At 38.2% G+C, this 10,063-nt stretch overlaps 1 long non-coding RNA gene across 1 annotated transcript; it reads right to left on the minus strand.

Annotated features, from left to right (window-relative positions):
* Positions 1 to 4,943: 4,943 nt before the first annotated feature.
* Positions 4,944 to 7,837, minus strand: LOC148213843 (uncharacterized). Its single transcript, XR_015793744.1, has 3 exons — positions 7,776 to 7,837; positions 7,514 to 7,617; positions 4,944 to 5,096 (listed from the first exon to the last, which is right to left on the minus strand). It is a non-coding gene; the product is annotated as an uncharacterized LOC148213843 (long non-coding RNA).
* Positions 7,838 to 10,063: the final 2,226 nt, after the last annotated feature.

Genomic DNA, 10,063 nt, shown 5'->3' on the forward strand with positions numbered 1-10,063 from the left:
GCTGCAACCCAAAAATTAAAGACCTGCTTACACTCTATGCTTTTTAAAAATACATGCATAAGAAGAAATAGAACCAAATGGAAATAGAAGGATCACAATACCACCTAGTGCCCGCTATGCACATTGGCGACAATTCTAAGCATATTTATTTGGAAGTAACTCCCATTGAACCAAAAAGATGTTCTTTCAGATAAATGCCATCTCAAATTGGAATGATACTTCCATATACTGCTGGAAGACAGCATGTTAATATAATGTGTATTGATGATATTGGGGGCTTATAAATGTCCATGGTCATATAGGTATGATTCACACATGGAAGAAGGTTAAACAGAAAGGTTGTGCTTCTGGTTTATGCTGGGGCAGAGTTGCCTTATTTATCATAGGATGGAAATATGTATGACATGGCCAGCTGGGAGTAGGATTTCATAAAGCTAGGCAGGTTTTCAGCACTGGATTATTTTCTAAACCTAAATGGGAGAGAAGAGAACCAGGTGTGCCATCTTGAATTTCCTGGAGGAAAGGCAAGATATAAGAGAAATAACCAACTAAGACAGTTCTGGAATTCTGTGGCAGGAAATTTTGAGGGAATCTAAAAGGAAATAGCCCAGTGTTTTCACCCAGATCATAGGTTACCAGAAAGTTCATAAGCTGTGATTAAGTGATCTCTGGTGTCAATAGGACATTCACTTTTTCTAAGAATTCCTTACAAAATGAGAGTTCTGGATTATTATTAACCGTCAGCTATATTAGCGCATTAGGACTTTATCACTACTTCTGGAATGATATTACTGAAGAATCTAAGCCAATTTTCAAATGTGCTTTTATTGGTGATATATAAACAGCTACAAATTACAAACTCTTTGGGAGATCACACTCTTATGAATGAGAATTCACACAGCCTTAGGAGATTTGCAGAATCACTTACAGATTTTGGGGCCTGTTCAGACAAACTGAAGAACAATAACAGGGTCATAGATGTTAAATTGCTTACTGCTGGAAAGCTAAGCTATTTTTTTAGATCATCTGAGGTATTAATTCAGTTCATAAGTAGATATTGGGAATTTCTAAGCAAGATTATGTTTCAGCTGTGAAATTTCTGGAAGGATTAACTAGTCTGAGGGATAACAGAGATCATTATATCAATCACAATTCTCAACAAGAAAAAACATCAAATTCTAAGCCTTAGCACATCCAGATGGAAGCAAGCCATTTTGAAATAAATGAGACCTGATTTTCAAATAAATGTACTAACTAAAGAATGCATAAAGGAAAACATAAAATGGCAACCACTGAGTGGGCTAAAGGCATATTCCCATTAGTTCCCTAAAGGCCATTAACAACAGCAAGCTATATTATCGTGTACAACTCATCAAAATACAACCTAAAATAATGAAAGTCGTTGCAGTGAATTGGTACACAAAGAGTCCAAAGGCTGGATTAGTTTAGCCTTTTAGATGATGTGGATTATGATCCAAGAACATCCACTCATATTAACCAGTTTCAGAAACAAGATCATTTCTGCACTGGTGACTTATTGTGTCTTCATAGCATCACCCAGCCATCACTTGAAATGATGTCAAGTGTGTCCCTATTACTGTAATTTTGGAACAACTATGGTTGGATGAGTCTAAAAGATGCAATGAATTGCTAATGTGAAAATGACCGAAGAATCAGAAAGTAAGACATAGCCAAAAAGCTTGCTTCCGTGGATACAAGCTTGAAATGAGTGCTGGACAGAAAGATTGTTCCATGGTGATTTCATCCTTGTGCATGAAGGAAGAAGCAAAACTGAAGTGAAGCAATCTTTAATGCAGTGTTTCTGAACCTTGGCAACTTTAAGATGCGTGGACCTCAACTCCCAGAATTCCCCAGCCAGCACACCTGGCTGGGGAATTCTGGGAGTTGAAGTCCACGCATCTTAAAGTTGCCAAGGTTCAGAAACACTGCTTTAATGGGTTGGGCTCTGATTTCCAATCAGAATGCAGGAGTTGAGGGAAGATGAGGCCATCTTAGCTTTGCCATTTCTTTTCCTTTCCTTAAAAAGAGCATGTGCCTATGTTCCCACATACACCCGCATCCATACCCAGCCACACACTTGGAAGTGGCATGAAGGGTCTCTAATTATGTCTCCTTCAAAAAACCATTATCTAGCTATGAAATGCCGCATAGCCAGGTAATTTAAAAAAAAAAAGCAGGAAGAGACGTTTCTACCACATGCGAGCATTGCTGAGTGGTTTTTTGCTTTTTAAAGGAGAAAATGGAAAGTGAAAATTGGAATCCTCAAATTCCAGTTAGGGTTCTTTGACTTCTCCTCACAAAGAAAACAGGGATAAAGCTACCTGTTTTGTTGAAAATAATGACTCCTATGCATCTCATACAACTTTATTATTTTAAATGTCAAATTCTTTCCAGGATACCATTTATGAAGAATTTTTCACATTTTGGAACATTCTTATGGGCAACAAATAAAAAATTCATTTTCCTGTTTTCCTGCTAAAGATGAAGAACTGTCAGAGAGAGAAGGAGAGAGAGAGAATTCATCCTTAATTTAGTGCAAGAAACATAGTTGAATGTATATGCAGGAATTTAAAACCTGCTTGGAGGATATCTCTGGAGGGAAAACACAGTTATATGAATTTATTCCTCATTTTTTTATCATTGTTAAATGTCAAAAGTGCTAAATTGGCCTTTAAATGAGTACAGGATACTGGATTTGGAAGGACTTGTGCCCAATTACTTCAAAAAGGTGACTTTTAGAACAAGTTTTACCCCTATCAACTCATAGCTGTGAATAAAAGAAACACTATTAAATTAGGAAGGTTCTACCTTTAGCCTTACTGGAGGAAAACCACAATATCGCTCTGCCTCAACTTGTTCATGTAAAATGAAAAAGTAGAGCAGGTGTAATACTTTTTGTTGTTCCTTTTATACAGATCACTGCTGCAAGGTAGGATCTCTCCTTTTGTGCTGTTCCTTTTGCAGAATTTACCATCTCCTGTCTATCACAAGACAGGCAGGCTGGATGAATATCATGGCCACATTTTGCACAATTGCTATTATGGAATGACAGCAATCAAGTAGTTTTATTGACATCATTTTGGAACTTTGTTTTATGTTTCATGTAACTGACATACTGTCAGCATGTGTGTGTGTGAGCATGTGTGTTTGGCTGGTCTTTGACTATAACAAATCTCTCTTTCTCTCTCTCTCTCTTTCCCTCCTTTTTCAGGATTCGAAGCAAGATTTGAAAAATTAACAACCTTTTGCTCATATGGACAACTCTATTAGTTTGATTTGTCCTGCATTTCTTTAAAATCAAGTTATTTCTATCCTATTTATGCAAATTGTTTTGGAAATTTTGATAAAACCCAAAATACGCAAATTCTTATCCATTCCTGCTTCTAAATACCTTAATCCATATATGCATATTTTAGTTCATTATTTTTTTTTTAACACAGCATGTGCATTTTAATTCATTAAAGAGTGATTAAAATGAAAATAGTGTGATTTCCTGGTGCTATTATTTCCTGTGATGATTGTGATGCTTGTCTGAGTGGTGTAGCAGATAATATTGTATTTCTTCTTGTTATTTGAGATGTTTGGGTACATTAAAAGGAAAGCACTAAGATTTTACTGTACATTATTTCCAGCTGATGATTTTAATAGCAAAATATACCAGAGATTAAATGGCAAAGTAGATGTCATCTGAAAAGTAACAGAACCTTGGGGCTACATTTAGTATTGCCAGGTGAACTTCTGTTTCCAGAATGGAAACTTATTTTATTTTCTTTCCCCTTGCACTGTCAAAATCAACTCCAAAAGATCCCTTGGCTTGGAAGAAAGGGAATAGGAAATATGGGGGGAATGAAAGAAAAAAAAATCCATCCAGTGGTGAATGCTTTTCAGTAGCAGCCATGATTAACTACTGCTTGCACTGACAGTAACTTTTAAGAAACCTAGCCATTTATACGCATATCAGTCATTCACCTTTTGATGCAGCTACACGTGAAATCTGAATTCCTTAGCAGATAAAATAGAAGAGGAATGCTGAAACCAAGCTTTGATGAAATCTGAAAAATTGAAGATCTCTCAAGGGGATTAATTTATATCATACTAGCATAAGTGCATTTTTAATTTGGGTTCCTTTTCCAATTAAACCTGCACCATTTTTCACAGAGATAATGGCAGTCCAATGATCCACTTGACTGATTTCACTCATGCGGTCCTAGAGTTTGCCCACACACCAGTGTCACATGGAATCACATCACACAAAACCAGGTCCCAGGCTGCTGTGGGTGAAGCCTCTGAAGGTTAGCCTGTAAAATGACTTGGTTCTTGATAGGAAGTAAAGTAGGAAAAGTATTATCAGAGCTACAGTAACAGAACTAGAGAACATCATTTCCTAAGTGGAAGTACTCTTATGCATTGTGAATGTATTATGTGTGAAGCTGACCTAAAGCATTTTAATGAAAATTATGTATTTTAAAAAACCTTTCCTCACCCTTACATTACATATACTTTAGGGAACGAAATTCCCTTTTTGTGATATGTCAACTAGTGAAAAAGTGTCAGTATGATTGACATTTCATAGGAAGAAAATTCAATGTCAACAAAATTCAGGTGCCACCATACTGCTAAAGCCCACTACTCTTACTAAGTCAGCTGCCATGGCCTCCTGGAAGAGGAGAAGGTCCATCACATGGCATCATGGAGGCACTCCGTAATCCTCAAGCCAACCCTGTTTGAAGGGAGAATAGAATTTCATTCTGTTCTTCTCTTTCTTTCACTGGATTTCCCAGCTTCCTTGATGCCTCCCCCCACCCCACCCCACCCCCAAAGTATCCCTACTTCATTTTCTGTCTAAAATGTGTTCTGGGTTTAACATGATGCTTACAAGAATGGTGGGAGACAGGAGGGTAGGTTTTCAGGAAGTAAAAGCTTTGTTGAGACTTAGCACCCAAGATAAATGTAACTTAAATTAAGGGGGAAAATAGCAGTTTGGAGAGGTAGAGCAGGAAAAACTCAGTTATGTTGCTGCATCCATACATCAACCACTGTAGATGATGATGATGATGATGATGATTCAAGGAAGCCTAGTACACAAAACAATAAAACCATATTTGAGAAAACACAACAATAAAACAATAAAATTACAGTGTTTAGCTGCATAATAATAAAAACAAATTAACAAGATGATGAGCTTGAAGGCAGTTTGGTCCCAGGAGAGCTGTTGCAAGGTATCTTAAGCTGTTTTTTGAATCTAGATGACGTAGAGCCTTTAGGAATGGGGGGGGAGAGAGAGATGAAAGATGAGAGAGAAGGAAGGAAGGAAGGAAGGAAGGAAGGAAGGAAGGAAGGAAGGAAGGAAGGAAGGAAGGAAGGAAGGAAGGAAGGAAGGAAGAGACGGGGAGGGAGGAAGAGACGGGGAGGGAGGAAGAGACGGGGAGGGAGGAAGAGACGGGGAGGGAGGGAGGAAGGGGAGAGGAGAGGAGAGGCAGGCAGGCAGTTGAGTGCCACCACAAAGAAGGCCCTTTTCTTAGTCAACATAGTATGAGCCAGATCCACTTCTATCCAAGTTCTTACAGACATTCACAGTGATTAATATGGAAAGTGTTGTGGGGTGGGCAATACTTTGTGACATGAGATTCAAATGCTACAAAGCTATGAAGGGTCTTGGCCAAATGGTTTCCCATTCATCCTTATGGAAATTATTGCTGGGTCCACCCCTCACTCTTCTAAATTTCAGGGAAGGTATGGCTTAAAAAACGAAGAAAAATCTGCCTTTTCAAGCCTTCACCTCGAATCATCCCCTGCCCACCCCCACCCATGGCTCTATTCACATTTGCATATAATGGGGCAGAAGGAGAAACAATGGCACTTCGCTTCAGTTTCTGAAATTCCACAGCAGGATTTCTAATAGCCTTCAGAGTTTTTTAGCCAGGAACTCTTAAGCAAGAATCCCTTGTGGTCTATATATTTTAAAAAACGATCTTGCTGGTGAAAGGTAACATGTGCCAACTTTTTGCTCAATGGGCTCTGATCTCCCTTGTGAATCCTCCTCTAACACAGACATAACTCTAATGGCAGGCATTCCCCAACAGGCTCACCTCTTGACCTGGGCAAATGTAACTCCCAAAGAAACTGCCTATCTCTTGTTTCTTTTTTATTGTTCCTTTTAGAATCCGGTGTTTTTAGATCGATGCAAGTAAGCCAATAAATAAATAAATAACTCGCTCATGGGTCAGTGCATTTCAAGGGGTTAGAAACTCTACTTCTGTGGCTCATTATCAAAGACTTTGGATTTTATTATTTGGATTGAGTTGCGCCTCACTAGATCACTTAATGTGCTTGCAAATGGGGTCATGTGAACAACACTGTAAGTAATTGCAGTGAATATAATATTGCCCTTCAAAATATGTTCTGCACACTGTTTGGACCAGGAGCAGCCAGACTAATTGAGGAGCTGGTTGCGTCAATCTGGATATACAAATAGACTGATGACTATGGATATGGGGCAAGGGTGGGCAACCTGGGGCCAGTGGGTGCCTGGTGGTCTCCTAGCATGCCACTTGGGCTCTTCAGCACCAGGAGATTATGCCATCAAAACCTGGTGACAAAATGGCCAAATTTCAGTGTTGTAATTGCGATCATTTTTATTGGGGGCAGGGTTGGAGTACTTTTAAAAATAAGAAAAAATAGGGTAGCAGCATGTCTCTGGAGTCTCCTGTTGTCCTCACCACTCTGAATGATCCCAACAAGCTACAAAAAATAGATTCAAATTGTAATCCCTATTGCTGTGATGACTGACCAACATCTTATACAATTATTATAAAAGACTGCAAGGTTCAAATTAAAAAGCATACCAGTTTCTGAAATTGATAAAAGTAAAAGAAATAGTTCACTATAATGCTATAATTACAAATAATTGAATACTACTTTTAAAAAAACATGGCCAATAAAAGAAACCTTAAATATTAAAACAGCAGGATTATAAAACCACTTTATGAATAAAGTACTAAAAAGCTTGCTGACTAAGTACTAAGCTAATAAGACATTGTGACATCACAAGGAAGAGCACAACTGATTTTTTAAGAAAATAAAAAATAGACTCAAGAAAGGTAGTTATGTTTTCCTGGCAATGTCATAATGTTACTATTGCCTCCTTTGTAGGAGCAAGTGTGTCATTCCTTAAATGTCATGAAGTTTCATATGTCATTTGTGCCATGATGTCATGACACAATTGATACAAATTGCATAATTCATTTAGTTATTTATTTTATCTATATATTAACCACGTTTCTACCCCACTGCAATCCATAACTTTCAGCGGCTTACATAAAATATAAAACCAAATTAAAAAATCAATACAGTTATAACAATAAAATACACATCTGAGGAAAAGCACATAAAATGTGTAGTTTAGAAGTATACACAACAACACATACAGATATTTGTGTGGATTACTTTCAGCTGACTCTTGAATTTTGTATCAGCTTGAAGCCATACCAACCTGCTGTCAGCAAAGTGAGAAGTGGAACCAAAAATAAACTTGATTGAATTGCCCATCTGTTGTCTGAGGCCCCTTCCATGTGATGCCAAGAGGAGGCTGGTGATCTTTGAATATAAGCCATTAATTCCACAAATTAACAAGCTCAGTTGCTGTTGAGAAAACACTGGAAACACCCCCACAACAGTTTGTAGCACTTCGTCTAGAGCTGAAGTGTGGATGGGGGCAAGGGACACCCTTTTCTCATTCCACCCCTGGGATTTACCTCTATCTCCAAAGGAAGGCATCAGTCCCTCGAGATAGACCAGACCAGGACATCAACTCCACAGGAAGGCTAAAACTACTTTTATTGTAACTGGCTATAACAACAGAATCTTGAGAGTCTGATTGAGCTGTTCCTCCCCTTCCTTATAGTTCAGTGAATTAGGGAGGTGTCTGTCTGAGTTGCTTCTGAAGGTTATCTGGCTGTTTTGGACCTAAAAAATGCTTCAGCCCCTTTTGCCTAGGTAACAGTTCTTGCATATCTCCATCAAGGTCATCTTCCTTACTCTCTACAGAAGGTGAGGGCAGGGTAGAGATTAAAAAGGATGACCTTGATGGAGATATGGAAGAACTATTACCAAGGCAAAAAGTAGATAGTAGATGTTTACACCCAGACAAGGGGGGATGATTACAAAAACTTCTCAGTCACCCCCCTAATTTACATGAATATAACAGAGGGAAGAGGAGAAGCACATTCACACTTGCAAGATTCTGGTACTGTAGCCAATTTTAATAAAAGGCAGTCACTGGATGCTAAGGAAGAGCAAAATCATGCTTATGGTTGGGGATAGATGTCCAGAGGGGAACAAAATCAGTATCTGTGTGAAAGAGCTGAGTAAATGTGGAATAGCATCATCTTCTGCAAATTGAAGCTATTATCTTCATTGTAGTTTTCTTGGAAATATCTGTTTTGGGAAACTGGTTGATGAACCAGATGGACTTTTAGTTCCATCTAATGGGGCTATTCTGATGCATTGAATAGTGCAGTTGGCTGAGATTGAGGACAGTTTTACCTAATCATCCTCTCCTGATTTAACCAACCACCATTCTAAAGATAAGATAGCTCTCAGATGGTATAGGTATAGGTATGCAGATGATAAAGCATAAACCTAGAAATATATACTGAAAATACTTCTTTAAAAAATTGATTTTGACTCCTGAAGTTGAAGTTACTCTACCCATTTTATTCCATTTGAATGGTAAATCCAGACAGATCAGGTTCAGTTTTGCCAGTAGGGTGAGTAAGTAAGTAAGACCTTTTAAAATTTAATGTAAAGGATCTTTGTTCATTCACAGCAAATGCTAGAGGGACCTGCCCTCAATACAGAATGGCACCCATATTGATCCCTAGCTAGTTATTGAGAAAAGTTTCATTCCCCCTGAATCCCCACTATATGGCTGTCCATAATAAACACTACAACTAATTCAAAGAAAAAAATAGGATTGGTTATATGAGGAAAAACATATTTCCCACATGCTTTTGGATTGTACTTAACAGATTGATGACTTCATTAATAACGGGATAGCTCTATTTCATATCTCTTTAACAGCTGCATTTAGAAACTATTCGAAATTAAATATAGGTGCCAAAACCAAAATGGCCAAAATGAGAAAAGTAGATTTTGGGGAAGATAATTAATCTCTCCCAAGGGTGGGTCCTTCTCTAAAGATAAAATAATATCCAAATTTCCTTGTCTGCTCTAAAGGTTAGGTTCTTCCTGTAAGATATTAAAAAGGATAGCCAGTTTGTATAAAGGGGATAGGTTACAACAAAAGCAGACCAACTCTCACTGTGGTAGCATGTATGCCTCTCCTCTCCTCTCCTCTCCTCTCCTCTCCTCTCCTCTCCTCTCCTCTCCTCTCCTCTCCCCTCGTACTCTCCAGTACAATCACTTCCCAAGATTTTGATACTGTACCTCTCTTGATGCACCCCAAGATTTCATTGACTCTTTTGGCAGCTGCAGCACACTGCTGGCTTGTGCTTAATTTGGGGTCTACCAGGACACACAGATCCCAGATTCTTCTCACAAGTCCTGCTCCCACGTAGCAACTATCTTATACCTCTGCATCTGTTTTTTTCTTACTTAAGTGCCATTTTTTTGCCATTTCACAGCATTTTTGTTGGATAGAGCCCAATGTTCAAGTTTATCAAAATCTTTTTGAACTTTGAACCTGCCTGAATTGACTGCAGATTAGTTGAACTTTAGTGAGACATGTCAGAAGAAAGGAAAAGTGCACCCATTAACAAAATATCAAAGGGGATTTTTCATGCATAACCTAAAAGGCATAGTAGGCAGCTGTGCCAAAATATATCAAACTGTTTATAGTCCAGACCTTATATGCTTGCTGATACTATTAAATACTGCTTGCTTCATCTATTCTGTAAATCACTGTCTTAAGATGCAATTACCCAAAATCATAAAGGAAGTCTTTCTATTGTTATATTCTGTCATGCTTCACATATCTCTTAAGACTTGTCAGACAGACTCCAACAGACTAACACAGGTACCC

This window comes from Python bivittatus, unplaced genomic scaffold (genome assembly GCF_059951505.1).
Source record: "Python bivittatus isolate LINGU-HERP-01145 unplaced genomic scaffold, Pbiv_v1 ctg000850_np1212, whole genome shotgun sequence".
In the NCBI taxonomy this organism is placed as follows: Eukaryota; Metazoa; Chordata; class Lepidosauria; order Squamata; family Pythonidae; genus Python; species Python bivittatus.